Genomic DNA, 20,011 nt, shown 5'->3' on the forward strand with positions numbered 1-20,011 from the left:
GGGACAGGGAGTGATTGGGAGAGACATTACCTGACTGCACTGCAGAACTGAGCACATGACATGTCTCTCACGGGTGCGGGCAGTTCTCAGCATTAGGCTCCGACCCCTGAACACCCGTGAATCATGGCACTGCTGCTCAGCTCTGCTGCCGGGAGCCAGTCGGTCCTGGTAATTGGGAAGTGGGGGGGGGGGGGGGGGGCAGGGTGCTCTGATAACTCATTTGTTTTTATTTTGCCCACTTATAGCTGGCATTGCGGCACTCCATTTTGTGCCTGTGAGCCACGGGGCCCCTCAGGACCTCGGGGCCCGGGACAAGGGTACCCTTTGTACTCCACTGTCGCCGGGCCTGGGACAGGGACCATATTGAATGATTTCTTAGAAGTTACACCACTAAGCATGCCCAAAATGGTTTCCTTAGCCTCTGCAAATATGTACAGTGCTTTGAGTCTTAGTGTGATGAAGGCATCATAATAATAATAATAATAATAATAATAATAATAGTAATAATAATAATGATTATTATTATTATTATAATATAATTATAATATTAATAATAATAATTATTATTATTATTATTATTATTACTACTACAGGTTGAGGCTCCCTTATCTGTTATTCTGCCAGCCTGACATGTCACATGATACTTATGTGTCATTGAATTAAAGCTGCAATAGCAGCTCTAATTCAAAACCCAGCAGCTGCAGGGAAAAGCCTGCTCCGCTAGGTTTTTAAAATTTCCCGCTGTCCATTGAATTCCCCCCAATAAGTTAAATGTGTAAAGTAAACCACTAGCGTAGCACATTTTTTACCTCTGGTTAAGATCATCTTAAAAGATGACAATTTGTTTTTTCATATTATAACTGAAGCATATAAAACACCTCTGGCAATACATGTAGCTACTGTATTATAGAACATATAATCCAACAGAAACAAAGAGCACTGTGATTACAGTATGAGCCAAAACTAACAAAAGTGCATTCAGCAAATGATCAGCAAATAATCCAGTCTGGCTTAGGCGTTAATGTCGGTCTATTTAAAAATTGTGGTAATAGCAAGGTTTTTCAAGATAAAAAACAATTGATAATTTTTTACTGTTGCCGTTGAGCCATTGCTGCACCCTCTCACTCTTCCCTTATCCTTTCCTTACACCAACTGCTATCTTCAATAGTTCCATTACATTTGTTGTGTTTTTGGTCCTGTGTCATAGACAAATAGTTTAAAATATATCAGAAACAGCAAGCGATAAATATTGCATAATAACTCCGTAGGTCAACTATGGATATTCCTGGTCTGATTTATATGGATACTGTCCAGTTTTTTTTATCTCTCAGTTCTATTCATACCAGTAGTATGTTCTGCTAAGTCATTGGTTCTGTAATGAATGTCTAGCTACTGTATGTTAGTACGATGTCTCATGCAAGTCCATTGACCAGTTCATAAAGCATGCACAAATTTCCCTAATTTACAATCAGTGAATTTAATGTATGCCAGTTATCTATTCACAGCTATATAATAAACTTTATTAGATCAATTTGACATATAGTAATGAGGAGCAAGTGCCCGAAAGGCAGGAGAGAGTGTAAACCCCTAGGGAGTGGGGTCCTTCACACTGGGAATTTTAGACAATCAGGGCTTTCAGGGGAGTGTTTAGGGTGGGATGTCAGGCATTTTGTGGTCAGTTTAGTTAGGGTCTGCCTCTTGTTCTGCTTTCAACGCCCACCCACCTCAATTTTTTTTCTTCTATTTTTGCCTTTTGAGGTTTGTCAGCCACTATGCAACGAGAAAGAACTGCAATCCAGGAGCTATTGCTCCAGTTTATGTAAGGTGCACTCTCTCTTACAATACACGGTCTATTCTGTTCTACCCTACTAGGAGTCAGTGGCACTGGCTGGTGTGCCGGACCTAATCTGGTTTATTGGCGAGATAGTTGGGGCCTTGTAATTGCTATATGAAATGGGCAATTGGCCTAGTTAGATGTTTGTCATGGACATTGGATTAGCATAAGATGTAATATCACTAAACAGCTGGCTGTTCTTTCTTTCTTTCTAAGACTATACTTCTTTTGATGTTTTCAGAAATAAAAGGTTAACCAAGATTAATGGCATTTACGTTGTTAGTGTTGTTAATTTAGATAAGTTTAGTGTGATATTTGTTAAGTAAGGTTTAATGCGTGGAGGGACTCAGTCTCACATCTGCCAAAAGGGAGTTTATTGAACTGTAGGAAGTATGCAAGTTTTCTAGCTTCTAGAAATCCTGGTCACATGATTTTCCGGGATTCGGTTATGTGACCGGTGGTTGGGAGACTGGCGGTCACTATACCGACGCCGGGATCGTGAACAGTTAACAGCCCGCCAGTCGGTATGCCGACCAGCAGGGACTATTCCCACTCGTGGGTGTCCACGACACCCATAGAGTGGGAATAGAACCTGTGGCGAGCGTAAGTTGGGCGTGGGGGGCAGCAGGCAGTCAGTGGTGACCTGTCATATGCATATAGTGGCAGTGGACTACTTAGGGGCTGAGGAACAAAAAATAATATATTGGAATGCCCTCTACAACTCCTCGCGCTAGTAGATTTGTAAAAGAGTAAAATCAGCTACAAGTAATTAAGGCCTGGTTAGGACCTAAAGATTCAGAGCAACACGAAAAAAACACCAATCACTGGGCTAGGTGCCTCTCATAAATATATAAATTTACACATCTATGTGCATTTTCCTTATTAATACACAAGAGGCTTGTTTAATGGTAAAAACATGAAATATTACTTTTCAGGGTGCCGTTATCTCAGTTTGGAAAGAAAAATCAGGATTAATTTTTTTCTGAGAGGTACATACTGTATGTACAAGTTGTTTGTTACCAAAAATGCTGAAGTCTGAGACTAATGTCCTACTGTTTTTATTAGATTTTGAAAATTAAATTTTTTCTAAATTTTACCAACTTTAGGCCTAGAAATCTTATGGTTGGCAAAATAGAAAAAAAATTTTTTGGCTCAAGACAAGGTCCATATGATTCTAAGCTACTGAGAAAATGTGAAGTTTGAGTATGAAGTGGAACTACAGTTATATATTAAATTACTTTACAGAAGTTTAAAATTTTCAATAAAAAATTAATGAAAAATAATTGTAAAAGAAATATGTATTATATTTTGTTGCTCCCGAAATCCAATTCATTAGTTTTCTTTAAGGATATATGGATGAGTAGACAACAGCTTTTGCCTGTAGAGACAGGCACAGTGTAGAGTAGGCTAAGAGGATTTGACATGTCTGCGCATGTTGAGACATGAACTAAGTGTTCCCGCTAGACTGTTTCAGTGGTGCGCAACACCCTGCCCCCTTTTTGGGACGCCAAAATGTTGCGCCCTGCCCGATTTCCAGATGTGCTATAAACTGCTGTGTGTTTGTTCAGCTGCTCTGTCGCTTTGTAACCAGCCAGCACCTTTGGACAATATTGCTGAAAACAATACTTTGAGCTGCAAGGTGGTCAAAATTGATAGGAAATGAATGTTATTGAGGTTAATAATACCGTAGGAACAAAAACAGGCCCAAATTACATGATTTTAGCTGTTTTTAGCATAATTATTTTTCAACATGGATCCAAACCCAAAACCAAAATAAAAAACCAAAACACAAAATTAGAATCAAAACCAAAACACAAAATTAATCCAGACCAAAAACTAAATTAAAACACGGGGGGTGTGTGGGGGGGGGGGGGGGGGGCGGCGCACATCTCTAGTAATTGTTAAATTTTAGGTATAACACTGCATATCTGACCCCTGGGAAATGCTGAAAACCAATTGCTTGCTATATACTGTATACTATAGTTCTAAATCTGCTCTCTATTTTCTATTTACAAGCAAATAATTCAGACAAATTAATGTAATAAGGACAGATTATATAAAACACCAACAAATACAGTACAGTATACCTTCTCATCATATTTAAGCTACTGCTTTGTGCCTATAATAGCAACCATAAATTAAGCTGTATTTTAGAAGTATTGTGTCAGCTATTGTTGTCATATCATCTTTAATAATCTTACATATAAGTACATGTAATTGGGTAATTACATTAATTAATAAAATTACTGAACACAAACGTGAAGTGGTTGTATAAAGAAAGTCTAAAATGTTTTGCTAGGGGCAAAGATAGAAAAGTCTTATTCAATACGAAGATATTTAAAGAACACTTTTTTTTTTTTACAAATATTAATAATCATATTTAATGAGGCACACTGTTGCTAGGCATTGCAGTCTCTTTTATGGGGTATAGTTTTTTTACTAGATCAGAAGTAGTTGAGTTTAACACTATTACTGAGAACCCCGTTGTTTGGATTTCCTATGAGTATACCAGCAGTCTGTACATGTAATCAGCCCACAAACAGCTTGAAATGTAAGTACAAGAGAAGGGGACGATTCCGTACTAGGCTACAAGTAGTCTACATAAATGTGTACGTATGTTATACTAACAGTACATATTCATTTAGATAAAGAAGGCTAGAGCTGATTCTTTCTTACATTACATCTGTTGGTGGTGCTCCCGAGGTTTAACAAAAAAAAGGGATAAAACAGGGGATTCCTGCAAGTGTGCAGGATTGAAGCAAAAAACCTGTTTGTGGGGGCACTCTGAAAAATATTTGAAACATTTACTTTTATTTAAAAAAAAAAAATGGTCAAAAAATTACCTCATTAATCTCCTGATATGGAAATTATGGACATTTTGTCCTGTGGGAAAATATGTTCAGCAAAATATTAATCTTACTGTAATTGCTCAATGTGCTGAAAATCACTTAATTAATACTGAATATTGCTTTCTAAAATGGCATACCAGAATGAAAGTAATAAATTGCTCCTACAGGTTGAGTATCCCTTATCCAAAATGCTTGGGACCAGAAGTATTTTGGAATAATTGCATACAATAATGAGATATCATGGTGATGGGACCCAAGTCTAAGCGCAGAATGCATTTATGTTACATATACACCTTATACACACAGCCTGAAGGTAAATTTAGCCAATATTTTTAATACCTTTGTGCATTAAACAAAGTGTGTGTACATTCACACAATTCATTTATGTTTAATATACACCTTATACACACAGCCTTTAATACAATACTTTTAATAACTTTGTATATTAAACTAGGTTTGTGTACATTGAGCCATCAGAAAACAAAGGTTTCACCATCTCACTCTCACTTCTGTATTTCGGAATATTCCATATTTCTGAATATTTGGATATGGGATACTCAACTTGTATTTATCCTTCATACAACTTATGTTGGGATATACTTAGTACAACACAAGTTGCAATCATTTTTTCTTCACACAAATTAGTAGTTAGACCTAATTGTCTCCTGTACCGAAGGGTTTATTTTACCAATATCACTTTGGGGAGAGTTTTCCCCCTCTCTAACTAGGGATTGTTGTATTGTTTCTGAAAACAGGTAGTATATTTGGTTTCCAGATTTCTGGGAGTACGCACATTGCTTGTCCCTCAAACCTTAATTTTGATTTTGTTGACCATATTGTCCACAAAAGGACTAAAAGATAAATGCATCAATTTCTCTTCAATAAAAAAAAAACAAATATTGTGCCAGCATAGAAAGGGCTACATCCACCAATACTTAATAAATGAAGACAGCAGGAAAAGACTAGACAAGTTTGTGAAGATATGGTCCATGTGGTAAAATGTACACAAACTACTTACTATTGGTCAGTGTCAGACTGGGGCATGAAGAGCCCACCAGGGGAATGCTATGGTAGGGTCCCATGCTTAGGGGTGTACCACCACAGACACTTTGCTAATCATTAAAGAGTATATTGTTTGGGCTCCTTTATAAATATATACTGCTAGTGCATACATGATAACATTCTAGATTAATAACAGTAAAATACCGCAGTATAATATAACATATGTATAATGTATAATTCAAGTGCACAATCTAAAACCTGATCCCTACAGGTGGGCCAGTCTGACCCTGCTCTTGGTGACTCCTGTCTTTGACATGTTATTAGATATTTTTTCTGTAAGATTCTGGTCTTTTTACTATTTATGTAACTTATTATCTATTCGTTCAAAATAAAGCACATAATTAGCAAAAGCATAATTGTAAATATAAAACAAAAATAAGGAACATAAATTCTTGCTTGTTATGTAGAATACATGCATTCATACACAAATTTGCGGCTGAAAATCTTCTTTGATGATAAACCCAAATCGCATAATAACAACATTACAAAATCACATAATAACAATAATAATATCCATTCCTCAATACTTCGTTTTACTACTCTTCTTCTTTGCCCCTGCTTCTCTTAGTCTTTGTTTCTGACCTCTCTTTCTCCTCTCTCTTTCCTCCATCTTCTTCCTGTTCTTATACTGTTTCCTATAATATCAAAAATTGATGAGACTGACTAATGGTGTATAATTGTATATGTTCACGAGACTCCATCTATGTGAGTGTTTTATTTCCCCTACTGGGGTATTGTTGTTTTTGTATCTTGGCGAATCCACAGGATTCCTATTGTACACTGCTAATATTACTTTCTGTACTGTATCTCATCTCCCTAATAAAATATATAAAAAAAACAAAACAATAATAATAACATTACAGAAAACATACAATAAACAACAACAGATCAGTAAATATGGCATAACTGTTGTTCTCCACTCCCCTATTTCTCAGCGTTAGACAGACGGAATGCAGAATCCTATAACTGTTTTACAGTTTGATTTTACCTTTGTGTTGGAACTGGTTCCTGACAGAATCTTTCCAGCATTACCCTATAATTTAGCGAATAAGGATGCAGGCTTTTTGGAAATGGTGAAAGATAATGTATGAAATCTCTGCTGAATCAAATCTCTGTCTCCGCTGGTGTGCTCATTTCAATCAGCAACAAATTAATAATAAATGTTAGTCAGTGCTGAGCATCTTTTGTGGCGTACAAACACACCCTGTTAAACTTGAAACTCTCGTATGTGACTCGATCAAATCAAGAACTCCTTGTTCATCATTTTAGACCTTTATTCCATCCCTTTGTGGTTTTTTTTTTTTGCTATGTGTCATGTGACATTTGTAAGATTTACATTGTAAATAATCTTGGGCTCCTTATACAATTGATTGTTCAATCAAAACAGATCATCACGTTGTGAGTAAGCATTGCAGCCAGTGGTTACATAAATTTATTCTGCACGTATAGTATGCATCACAGGTGACTAAGCTGAATAAACAACTGTACTCAGAAAATGTTAATGAACTTGCTTTCAGGTCAAGTTTACTTCTTACTGACATTTACAAAGGCAAATTATATACTGTACAGTAGATGGATAGACCTCTCTTTGTGTACCATTCTCATGGAAACAGCTTTTTCATTTAGTAGTTTACCATAAGAAAAAAATAATTTTAAAAATCAAAATTTCCACAAAATATTCTCTTTATTAGAGGCATGGTGTAATTTTAAGGGGGGAATTCAATTAGCCTCGGTATTTAAAAGACAGCAGGGATTTTTTTCCCGCCCTTCTGAGGCAGGCGATAAAAAATCCAAAGTCACTCCAGAGGGAGCGGTGCTTGGGGGGTGGTTGTGGGGGGGGGGGGGGGAGCATGGATCACTTGATCCTGCTCACTAGCCTGCTGCTCAGATCATCTTACAGGCACTCTAAGTGGCAGAGCACCTCCAACAGGTGCACACGCCTTCTTATGACCCTGCTGATTACTGCTATTTAATGGAGGTCTGTTGGATGTGATCGTGACACTAATCTCCTCTTCATTAAAAGGACACAATATTGTAGCTTTCTATATATTCTTACATCTTGGGGAGAGACAGCGGGCTGTGACAAATTAGTTCTGGCTGTTATATTCCCACATTAAGTTTAAAGTAATGTCAATAATTTACTGCAGTGGAAAACACTTGTACTTACAAAATATTTTACTTTTCCTATGTTAAAAGTAAGAAATCAGTACGTGGGTAGGGGTGTGGTATGGCTGACCGGCGGTCAGCATACCGGCGGGGAGGGGCGAGTGCAGCAAGCCACCTGCGGCCGCCACGGGTTCTATTCCCACTCTATGGGTGTTGTGGACCCACTAGTGGAAATAGTCCCTGTTGGTTGGCATGCTGACCGTCGGGATAGTGAGGGGGTGGGATCACTGGCGTTTCTATAATGGATGCAGTGTGTGCGGTGCACACGGGCCCCTGAGTCCAGAGGGAGCCCCCACCGCACACGCTGCACCCATTTTCTAAATACTCACCCCTCCGGAGTCCCGCGGCGACGTCCACGGCGGTATTAAAACTCTGTGAAAATGGAGTTCTGCGCATGCGCAGTAGAGAAATCTCAGGGAAAATGGCTGCCGTGCCATTTTCCCAGAGATCTGTGCATGCGCAGTAGAGTCTGAGCGCTCTAGTGCTCCGACTCTCAGCGCTGCGGGCAGAGAGGAGGGGGCCCAAACGGAGGAGGCTGCACCCGGGCCTCCTCCTCTTTTAAAGCGCCCCTGGGCGGGATGTTTATGGAGGTCATGTGACCGACGGTCTCCCGAACGCCGTTCAATGAATACCACCCCGTGGGTAGAAATGTCAGCTTCTACACCATTTGCATTGAATTTACTATTTAAGCAAGTCAATCTTTACTCATTTTAGTAACCACCTTTGATTATATCTGCAGTCTAAGTGATACTGGACTAGTGTGGTAAGGGTTAATATGCGGCTTTGCCAGTCAAGTCTAGGGTATATGCGCTTATATAACCGGGTCATGCATGAAATGCTACAGTATGTACAGTAGAGGAGGTGGATAGAGATTGCCTTGAAGGAATCAGGAGATCCCTCTCTGGAAATAATGCATCCATTAGCACAAAGCTGCAAATGCTATTGGAAGATGGTGTTACCTAATGGGGCCAAGCTCAGCATTTTGGAGCTTAGTAAGTTGGACTAGATCACAGTTTGTTTTAAAAATAATGGGGACTGTTGTATGAAATGTTAGTTAGCCCAATGCTGGAAATATCTGTGATAGACTACTTTTAAATAGCCAGGGCTGCCGAGGGGTGGTTTAGTGGGTACCAATTACCCGGGCCCGGAAGACCTCTCAACAGCACTGTAAATAGTTCCTCCACTTACTCATACTTAAAGTGATACTAACATATGACTGTAAGGAAACAGGGATGTGACATATAAGCCCCACACTCGTACTAATTGCACAGAGATATTATGGGGCTGATGCAGAGTTGAATGCAAGTCAGACCTAATTACTTGCACAATGGGCCTGATTCAGAGGTGAACACTAACTGAACACAATGCTGATGTTTGCACAGTTGAGTGACAATTATTTGATACTGATCATGCACAAATTATTCTGAAAACCCATACTGAGCATGCATTCCCCTGACTGTACAGATAAAGGCGCTGTTGCGTACGGAGGTGCTAGCATCAGAGATGGCAAGGCAAAGTAAAGGGTGTTCCTGGATATTGCCCTGGAGAGAGCACAAGAAAAGGATAGTTTCATGAATATGGGCAGGGCTGGCTCCATGCATTCTAGCACCCTGTGTGAGAATTTTATGTTACGTCATAGTAGTACCCCTTATACACGTTACGTAACACAGTATACACGTATACCCTTATACACGTTACCCAGTATACCCTTATACACATTACGTCATACAGTAGTACTCATGATACACGTTACATCGCATAGTAGTGCCCCTGCTACATGTTACATCACACAGTAGTACCCCTGATACACATTACATCACACCGTAGTGCCCCTTATACACATTATGTCACACAGTAAGGCTCCTTAAACATTTTTCATCACACTGTTATGCCACACAGTAGTGCCCCTGATACACATTATGTCACACAGTAGTACCCCTTATACACATTACATAACACAATAGTACTCCTGATACACGTTACATCACACAGTTATACCCCTGCTACATGTTACATCACACAGTAGTACCCCTGATACACATTACATCACACCGTAGTGCCCCTTATACACATTATGTCACACAGTAATGCTCCTTAAACATTTTTCATCACACTGTTATGCCACACAGTAGTGCCCCTGATACACATTATGTCACACAGTAGTACCCCTTATACACATTACATAACACAATAGTACTCCTGATACACGTTACATCACACAGTAATACCCCTGCTACATGTTACATCACACAGTAGTACCCCTGCTACATGTTACAACACACAGTAATATCCCTGATACACATTACATCACACAGTAGTAGTCCTTATACACATTACATCACACAGTAGTGCCCCTTATACACATTATGTCACACAGTAATGCCCCATAAACATGTTTCATCACACTGTAGTACCCCTGATACACATTACATAACACAGTAGTACCCCGATACACATTACATCACACAGTAGCACCCCGATACACATTACATCACACAGTAGTGCCCCTGATACACATTACATCACACAGTAGTACCCCATATACATGTTACATCACACAGTAGTACCTCTGATACATGTTACATCACACAGTAGAGCCCCTATACACATTACATCACACAGTAGTGCCCCTGATACACATTGCATCACACATTAGTACCCCATATACATGTTACATCAGACAGTAGTACCCCAATACATGTTATGTCACATGATATATGTTACATTACAATGCCCCTTATACACATTACATCACACAGAAATAATTAAAAACAATGAAACCTAGAGAGCACAGTAAGCATACTGCTGGGTAGGTGCAGACATTTTGTGTTATAACTTACATGATTCTATATTCCACACACATAAGGTACCAGCTGAGGCATGCATGTTGGGCGCACTACATAGCATTACCCTGGGTGGAATATGTCATGCCAAGAAAAGATGGGTGGTTGCAGCATCCTAACACTAGGAATAGGGCCCAACATAACTGTCAGTTCCAGATATTTTTAATCCTATCCACCAGCATACTCTCATGATCCTGACTGTATTTCTTATATTCTGTGGCTTACCTCAGCATATCCAGTAACCTGCCTCTGTTTCAGCTCAGCATGAAGACTGCAAATCTGTGTTAATTTCTTAATTAAGCCACCTAAGAAGGTATTCCTCTGAGTAATCAGTAGTCAGCTGAGAGCAGCATTTGATTCTTCACAGTGTTTAGCAATCTGGAGTTTGGGCCTAAAAACCAGCTTCCTCTGTTCATTTTAGGAGTTTAGGTTCAGTGTTTTTCCGGCCTGCTAGGCCTTACTCGACATCAGAGCCTAACCTGGAGTACTGACATGACAGGGTCTGATCACCTGACCTGGAGCTATCCAATCCTGTGCCAGTCTGAGACTCTCTGAATCACCTGACTCTGTTCACCAATCACCAAGGACCAAGAAGTATAAGTAAAGGGACTTGTGTTACAGAAGCTGCCAGTTCCTTTAGTCACACAGCTCAGTGTGAGCTTAGTAGCTGAGCTCCCTAAGAGGTAACACTTTTACCTTAGTTCCTGTAAAACTCTGCTCTTTTGTTACCTAGTCTGGATTACAGTTGTGTTACCAGTTATATCCAGTATCAGTCTCGTCTTAAAGACACAGTCGCAGTATTCTTCAGTCTCGTCTTAAATACACAGTCACAGTATTCTTCAGTCTTTTCTTAAAGACACAGCCGCAGTATTCTTTAGTCTCATCTTTGAGACACAGTCACAGTATTCTTCAGTCTCATCTTAAAGTCACAGCCACAGTCTTCAGTTCTTTTTCAGCCTTGTCTTAAAGTCACAGCCTTAGTCTTCAGTTCTTCAACCTCATCTTAAAATCACAGCCACAGTCATTGTTCTTCATACAGATTGCTAGAGCATCATTTTTAAATTATTAACTCCATTCTTCAGTTCAGTAATTGGGGTAACCTCAGCCTCTGTGAATTATCCTTACTCCATTAAATCTTACTTTTTGTACCAACTTCATCGTCCATAGTCTTCCTTGAGCTCTTCATTTCAATGATTCCCACAGACCAGCCAATATACACACAGTCCTCCAGTTACCCGCACAGACTTCACATACACGTCGGGTTCACAAAACTACAGTCTTGACATGTACCAGGTGAGGTAGCCATGATGGAAATACAGGAAACACCTCCTAGATCTAAAATATCACAGAATTAATAATGCTGCCCTGGTGTTCTCCATTTTATCATGCTGCCTTGTGAGCACTCCGTCCGGCATCCTGTGTGAAATGGTGCCCAAATCACCACGGGAGGGATTTATATTGAATCCAAAACACGCAAAATTTGGCACCGGAAGATGACGTTTTGCCATATTTTGAAATCCCTGTTTTCTGCCCCTGTTTTCTGGGAGTGGTGAGGTCAAGGACTGCATTGTTAGGTATTGCAGTCACAAGCTGCAGGGAAGTAGGCCCTTAGTGCCTATCATTCCTGCAGAAGGATTACATGTCTATCAAGCCAGAGGTGCATTTTTGTCACTTCCTAAATAATTAATCATAGACCTTTCCTTCAAAGATTTTTTTTCAACATTTCTATCTGAACTGGTTGTCAGGTCACCCTGCATATATCATAGATCATCGATACAAGAGATTCGACAACAAATTTGCTCATTTTCAGAATAAAAGTTAATTTGGTGTGACTTAAAATAACTCACTAAATTCTCAGCAGCATCATTACACATTTTGTAAATACCAGATGGTGTATTTAACAGATGTGAAGGGACATTTGCTATATTGAATGGTCTAGTCGTGTAAGATAAAAAGAAAGAAAGAAGTGAATTAAAAAAAGAGAAAGATTGTTATATTGTTATGTTATTTAGAAAATCTGTAGGGGTAAGGATCATTTTCATGATGTTATCTTGAGATCCATTTGCTAAAAAAATAAATAAATAAAAAGCGTTGTGATAGGTGCTTTACTGGTGCATACAGTCCTGAGCTCCTATTAAATAATACAGGACAGCATTAACCATTAACATTAACCCTTTATTGGTTACAGTCACTCTGGTGCTGTAACTGCCTGCAAAAGTTTTTGGTGTGAGCCAATTTCCAAAGTTGTCAGTGTGCCACTGTATAAGTGTGCCATTGTATAAGCGCAGTGAGTTGCAGCAGTCTGTAAAAAAATTTAAATAAAAAAACAAAACAAAATTAAAAAAAATCAGGGCCAAGCAGTGACACTGTGTTACAATAATGCTCAGTAGCTGCTTTGCCACTTTGTTGATATAAGCACTGTGTGAGTCGCAGTGTGAAGTTGTCATTTGTTAAAAAACAGAAAAAAAGTTTTGATTTTTTTTTTCTAAAACGTGTGTGTGTCCAAGGCCAGGAAGTGACACTGTGTTACAATTACCCTCAGCAGGTGCTGTGCCACTGCATTAATAATATAAGTACTGTGAGTCAATATGGATCATGATTAGTCAATGGAAGAACAGAAGTAGTAGTACTAGTGCTGTGGCTGCTGACAGTCATGATAGCACTAAAACACTTCTAGAGGTGGTCCAGGGAGCAGAATGTGGGCACCTGAAATCTAAATATTTCAAAATGTTAAAAAAAATAGGTAGAGGTGTCACCTTTAAAACTGACAAATCAGTGCCCCAAAAAAAGAACATTAAGGGGGAATGCAATTGTTTGAAAAGTCGGTTGGGTGTCTGTTTTGTCCTGTCTATTAGATAGGAAAAACAGACACCCAACTGACTTTTCAAACAATTGAATATCCCCCTTAGGGAATTCAATTGTTTGAAAAGTTGGTTGGGTGTCTGCTTATCCCCCCTGTCTATTAGATAGGAAAAAACAGACACCCAACTGACTTTTCAAACAATTGAATATCCCCCTAAGACTGAAGAACTAACTGTGTGTTCACAAACCCCTGAGGAGAGTCTAGGGGTGTCCACGTTAACTGTGTCTGATTATGACTCATAGAAAAGCCTCCTTCCACCATTTCTGCACCATCTGCAAATGTGGGGATGAGCAGTACAAATAAAGATGGTGATGATGACATAATAGAAATTGAAGATGCTAGTGTGGAAGTGCAACAGGATGGCTGGGATAATTATGTACTTTCTGATCTATTGAGCATATTGATGATGAGGATGTTGATGATATTGGCCCTCATTCCGAGTTGATCGCTCACTAGCTACTTTTTGTACCCGTACGATGGTGCATACACATGCGCAGTTTTGCAGTTTTTTACCTGATCGCTATGCTGCGAAAATCAGCAGCAAGCGATCAACTCGAAATGACCCCCCAATGTTTGGGCAAGTCAGCCACCAGTGGCAGCAGTTTTTGTCCGTGATAATAAGAAAGCCATTGCCATAAGACTAGAAAAGGCACTTTTTGGATGTGGGATTATTTTTACCCAAATTCTGAGAACATTTGTTAAGGATTTGAACACTACATGGTGGTAGATAATTCAGAGATCTTAGTTACATATACTGCAAAGATATGGTTAAGCCTCCAGGCCAACGTCAAGGTTTCTCTGATACTGGAGGTCCCTAACACTGCATGATAACAGTACCCCCCCCCCCCCAGGCCATATAACTGTCTACTGTAAGGCCACATGATAATAGCATTAATAAAAATATATCAAAATTGAGAGATAACTGCCATCTTGCATCACTTTTCATAATGGCTGTATTTTTGGGGGGCATTGGGGATGGCCTTTTTTGCATATATACTTATGAATTATTGCTAATACATTACTAATTTGCAACAGAATTTTAAACAGAAATTGGCCTTTGGCCAATATTGGTGAAGAATATTGTGAGCTGTGAGGTGGTCAAAATTGACTGGATATGACTGTAAATTAATATAATGGAGGTTAATAATATGGTATGAACAAAAAAAGACCCAACTTACATGATTTTAGCTGTTTTTGCTATTTATAAAAAAAATAACAGATCCAAAACCACAACCAAAACACTGGGGTCAGTGCAAATCTCTACTTAAAATTCTATATTAAAGAACTATCAGTTCATGGGTGGGCATTAAAAGACAAGGCTGAAGGTAAATTTAGAGACTAATGGGCCTAAATCAGTAAGGATTGCAAATTCTGCCAATTAGGAGTTCCGCCGCAATGATCTCGATCGCGGCGGCTGCATGTACAGCTGTCGTGATTATGCCCCAACAGGCCCTTGTTTGGCCACCTCCACCCCCAGTTTGTGCCGCGCTGCCCCTGCAATGCTCCGTCTCCTCCCCCCGCCCCGCGACCGCCTCTGCCTGACTGACAGGCAGAGGCGATCACATTTTCTGCGGCCCCCCAACAGAAAATGCGGGCGCATGCGCAGGATGGGCTCTGCGCATGCGCCCGCATCTTTTTCTCAAAATTTGGGGTTATATCGCACACTGCAATCCAACCTGAATTAGGCCCAATATCCATAAACTAAAAATAAGATCAGAGTACCCACTGTTATCCTTCACACAAGATAAGTAAGTTTTGGATACTGGGTTTGCTCAATGATAAATCACCTAAATATGGCTTTCATACTTTCAGTAGAATTATTCTTTATTGAGTCACTATCTGGGGTACCCCAGTGGATGATATTGGAGACTGTCACCTTTTGGGGTACCAGAATAATTGCATATTGAATTATGGACTGACGATTAGGATTGCAAAGGTTACTCTCACACATGGTTATACTGTAGATTACCAAATACGTGCTATGGGTTTAGGCCCCCCTCTGTTCCTGTCTCATGATCAAGCTGTCTCTGTTTCTTCCTATTCCAAAACAGTCTGCTGGCACATTGTATTCTGAAGCAAAGGGGTAAGAAAATGGATTCAATACTGTGGTTGTTGCCTAGGATAGAAAGGTGCTGTCCAACCCTTCCATAAATAGCACCACCTGTGTCAGTGTGCATTGTCATGGGACTCCAGCAGTGTTTAGTAACATTCTGTGCTACTTTCCTCATGTAGGTATAGTTACTACATTCTAAAACTCTTAAAATTATCAGAACTTTAAGCATATCTTCTATAACCTTCAGTCATATTATGCAAATAATGATCAATTATGCTAATTACTTAGGATACCATCTGCTTTGCTATCTTGTACATTTCTTTCCTGTGTTTTGCAGATAATGTTACTATTATTCATGCTGCATCATATTTCAAGTTTTTATATTTGTAACACTCCTCTTATTTAGAAAGATGGAAAGGGCATCCCAAGACAACACTCTGAGGGACAGCCTGGTAGGTGTCATTCTAAAGGTGTTTATGTACTGTAGATTGACCGAGTTAGGATGATATGTTTCTGTCCCTGTTACTCTGCATTTCTGTACAAGCAATGGCTTTTATATGGCCTGAGCAAACGTTGTGCCAAATGTTTTTTGTTTTGAAATTATGGGAAGTTTCCAACAATAACAAATAGCCTACCTCAGTGGTTCCCAAACTGGGTGCCTTGGGGTACTTACAGGGGTGCCCTGGGTTGGTAGTCCACCAGAACCATTATTCGTGTAATAGGTAAAACCAGTGCTTTTAGCTTCCAATCATAACTATGTGGACAAACAGAAAAGAATCCTGTTCCTCACCACATAACTGAATCATGACATGTAAACACAGGATAACTCATAAACACAATTTACTGAATTTCTCAATAAGAAACGTTTGGCCTAGGGGTGCCATGAAAAAAAATCTTGGGAACTACTGGCCTACCTACAGTATTCTGTCTGGCATGATTTTGTTCTTTCACAGAAGTATCATCATCATCATCATAATAGTAAATAATAATAATAATAATAATAATAATAATAATAATAATAATAATAATAATAATAGTATTCTACATGCAACATGGTAACAGTATGCTGATTACATATCTATCTATCTATCTATCTATCTATCTATCTATCTATCTATCTATCTATCTATCTATCTATCTATCTATCTATCAGTATGGAACTTAATATGCTATGAATGAAGCACAACCCTACCATATTGTAGTTATTTCATAGTTTTTTGTTTTTCTATGTTTCCTATTAAGGAATGTCACCTTGCTAGGGTTGTGCTGCATATTGTTTGCATTGTGCAGCATTACACAGGGCAGGGCCTGATTTTTGTGCTTTGTCAGTCACTCAAATATAGTTTGGTAATTTCCTGGATGCCCTTTAACGTGTTAAGTATTACATCAAGCAATGTTATGTGATAAGTCCAGCACTCACCTTACTGTCTTCATGCAGTATGTCTGCCACCCGCTGAATCAGAGAGATGATTATTTGCTGTTTCTGGTCATGAATGCTTGTATTGTACTCAGGGGAAACGCCTTTTGAAACTTCACCAAAGCAGCTGTAGAAGAAAAAAATAATAATAATAAATTGTGACTCACGTCCCTTGTTCTAGCATGCTAACAATTAGCACTATTTATATTTTCACTTTCCAGAAGCCCCTATAATATCCCTTGGCCGTGCACTGCATAGGAATAAGTAATGCACATCAGATGGGAGGCATTTGATATGCCGGATGTGGGGATCCCTGCGCTCAGTATACCGGCAATCCTGACAACCGGCATACCGACAACTATTCTCCCTCTTGGGGGGTCCACAACCCCCCTGGAGGGAGAATAAATAGCGTGGTGCATGTAGCGCGCCACCGTGCCCGCAAGGGGCTCTTTTTCGCTCTCCCTGCTGCCGGCATGCCTAGCATACCATGCTGGTATGCTGGGCGCCGGGATCCCCACAGCTGGCATAACATACTATACCCCATCAGATGGCCAGCAAGTATTTGGTTTTTTTTAAAAAGGAAGTAAGTGGGAGAAAGTTTTTTTTCAATGTGTGAACTAAAAATGTAATAATAATACTACTATTACTACTAATTGCAGCAAGAATAGGGAATTGTTCAGTATCCAATACACGTCACAGGCAAAAGTGTATTTCTAGTATTTATAATGGATGAACCCAAAGCACACATACTTGTTGCCAGCAACTGTGTCTCCCCTCCTCCATGGTGCCCTCTTCCCAGTGACATCTTCAAAAAGATGGCGCCACACAGTGAAAGTAAAGACTCTGGCACTGAGCCATATGTGCACATGCGCTATATTCCCGAATAACATTGGGAAGAGGGGCACCAGGTAAAATATGGAGGGTCCGATTGCTTAGGGGGGCCTGCTGCACACTGCCCCCTTGGGTGATTATATGCCCCTGATCACGGGCTGATTCATAATTGCATCATACTTGCCTACTCTGCCGGAATGGCGGTAGGCTCCCGAAAAATCGGCCACTTGGAAAAAAGGCAAGTCTCCCAGTATTGGCCAGTCACCCGCACAGACCCCCACCACCTTCTCTCCCTCTCATCCACCTGTTTGCTGTGTGAAAGTGGACAGGGTGATGACATGATTCACATATCATTGTGACGTAATCTGGGCATTGTGTAGTGGGGTAGGGGATGCAATGATGTGATTGTGCCACCATGCCTCTGCACTGCCCACCTATACCAATGTCCCACTTCCTATGGAGCTGACCTGGCTGTCTCCTCCCGGAAAAGGGGGGGGGGGGTGGCAGCCAGAAAGTCACCAAGTATGACTTGCATGCACTTCTGTTTTTGGACTTTTTGGACTGTGCATACTCTACAGCATTTGCATTTGTGAGCTGCTACGTGCAACACATTCATAGGCGTGCGCAGGCACCCCCTAATGTCCGGCACCCCGCTTACACATGCCTGTAACCAGGGACGTGCAGTCAGGGGGGGCAGTGCCTCCCCTGTCATTAATGAGTAAAATAATACAAAGAAGATACTTATGACACATAAGTATCTTCTTTATTATTTTACTCATGATTAAATCAGTTTGGGAGGCACCGATCGTGGTGCCTCCCGTACCGACTGATAAAAGATATGGGAGCGGGGGGCGGGTGCGGGTGGGGCCTAACAATGGGCAGGAAAAGCCCATTGAAATTGTATGGGAAAGCGGCACCATTAGAGGTGCCGCTTTCCTACAGGGACGTGCTTTCAACCTATGAAAGCACGTCCCCTGTCAGTGAGGCCACAGTGATTGGCCAGCGGATCCGTCACTGGATCCGCTGTCAATCACTGTGTGGGCCTCGGCGGCGGCGGAGGTGCGGGATGCGGCGGGCCGGGCGGCGGAGGTGCTGGCGGCGGTGATGCGGACGACGGTAGCGGCGGCGGGACGCGGCATTACCTACAGTTCAGCAGAGTTTGGCAGCGGAAGCGGTACCCATTTCAAAAATGGTGCCTCAGCGTCATTTTTGAAATTCAAGATGGCCGCGCGAGCCAATCATGGCTCGCCGAGTCATCGCCCCGCCCCCTCCGCTGACTTATATAAGTCAGCGCGAGGCAGCGGCTGTCAGTCCGACGGCGGAGGAGGAGCTGAGAAGAGCTCCTGAAGACCAAAGACGCCGGAAGTCCTGGATGGGCGGCGGCTATGCAAAAGAGCTTAGCAGCCGCCGCCCACCAGGTGAAGATGCTGGAAGTCCTGGATGGGCGGCGGCTATGCAAAAGCGCTTAGCAGCCGCCGCCCACCAGGTGAAGATGCTGGAAATCCTGGGAAGGCGGCGGCCATGCAAAAGAGCTTACAGGCCGCCGCCTCCCAGGTGAAGACGCCGGAGGAAGACGCCAGAAGCCCTGGGGAGGTGGCGCCCCCCCAGGTGAAGACGCCAGAAGCCCTGGGAAAGGCGGCGGCCACGCAAAAGAGCTTAAAGGCCGCCGCCCCCAGGTGAAGACCCTGTTTAATAAAGTTTTTTTTTAAAGTATGTGTTGTGTTTTATTTTTAATATTTTCTTTACAGGTGGACTACGGGTGCCAGTGGGCCCTTTATGTCCGGGCATGCTGGCACTTGTGGTTCTCCAAGTGCCAGCATGCTGGGGCAGGCTTGCTGGGACCTGTAGGTCACCTGTAAAGAACAATATTACTATTCTTTACAGGTGGACTGCAGGTGCCAGCAGGCCATTTATGTCCGGGCATGCTGGCACTTGTGGTTCTCAAAGTGCCAGCATGCTGGGGCAGGCTTGCTGGGACCTGTAGGCCACCTGTAAAGAACAGAGCATACAATGAACCCCGCACCCACCGCCACCAGGGGGGGTTAGTTGCAGTGCCTCCCCAGCCCCTGACCTCACCGCACGTCACTGCCTGT

General features: G+C 41.2%; 1 protein-coding gene across 2 annotated transcripts in view; it reads right to left on the bottom strand.

Moving 5' to 3' along the window:
* Positions 1-17,162, bottom strand: part of LOC135055927 (protein-glutamine gamma-glutamyltransferase E-like) — an 82,506-nt gene extending 65,344 nt beyond the window's left edge. Inside the window, exon 1 of one of the 2 annotated variants that reach the window (XM_063960529.1) lies at positions 17,091-17,162. The gene's annotated coding sequence lies outside the window, so the exon portion shown is untranslated. Of the gene's footprint in view, positions 1-6,733; positions 6,942-17,090 lie in introns of those variants that run through there. The other variant, XM_063960530.1, reaches the window with a different exon arrangement.
* Between the last annotated feature and the right edge of the window lie 2,849 nt (positions 17,163-20,011).

This window comes from Pseudophryne corroboree, chromosome 3, assembly GCF_028390025.1.
Source record: "Pseudophryne corroboree isolate aPseCor3 chromosome 3, aPseCor3.hap2, whole genome shotgun sequence".
Taxonomy (NCBI): Eukaryota; Metazoa; Chordata; class Amphibia; order Anura; family Myobatrachidae; genus Pseudophryne; species Pseudophryne corroboree.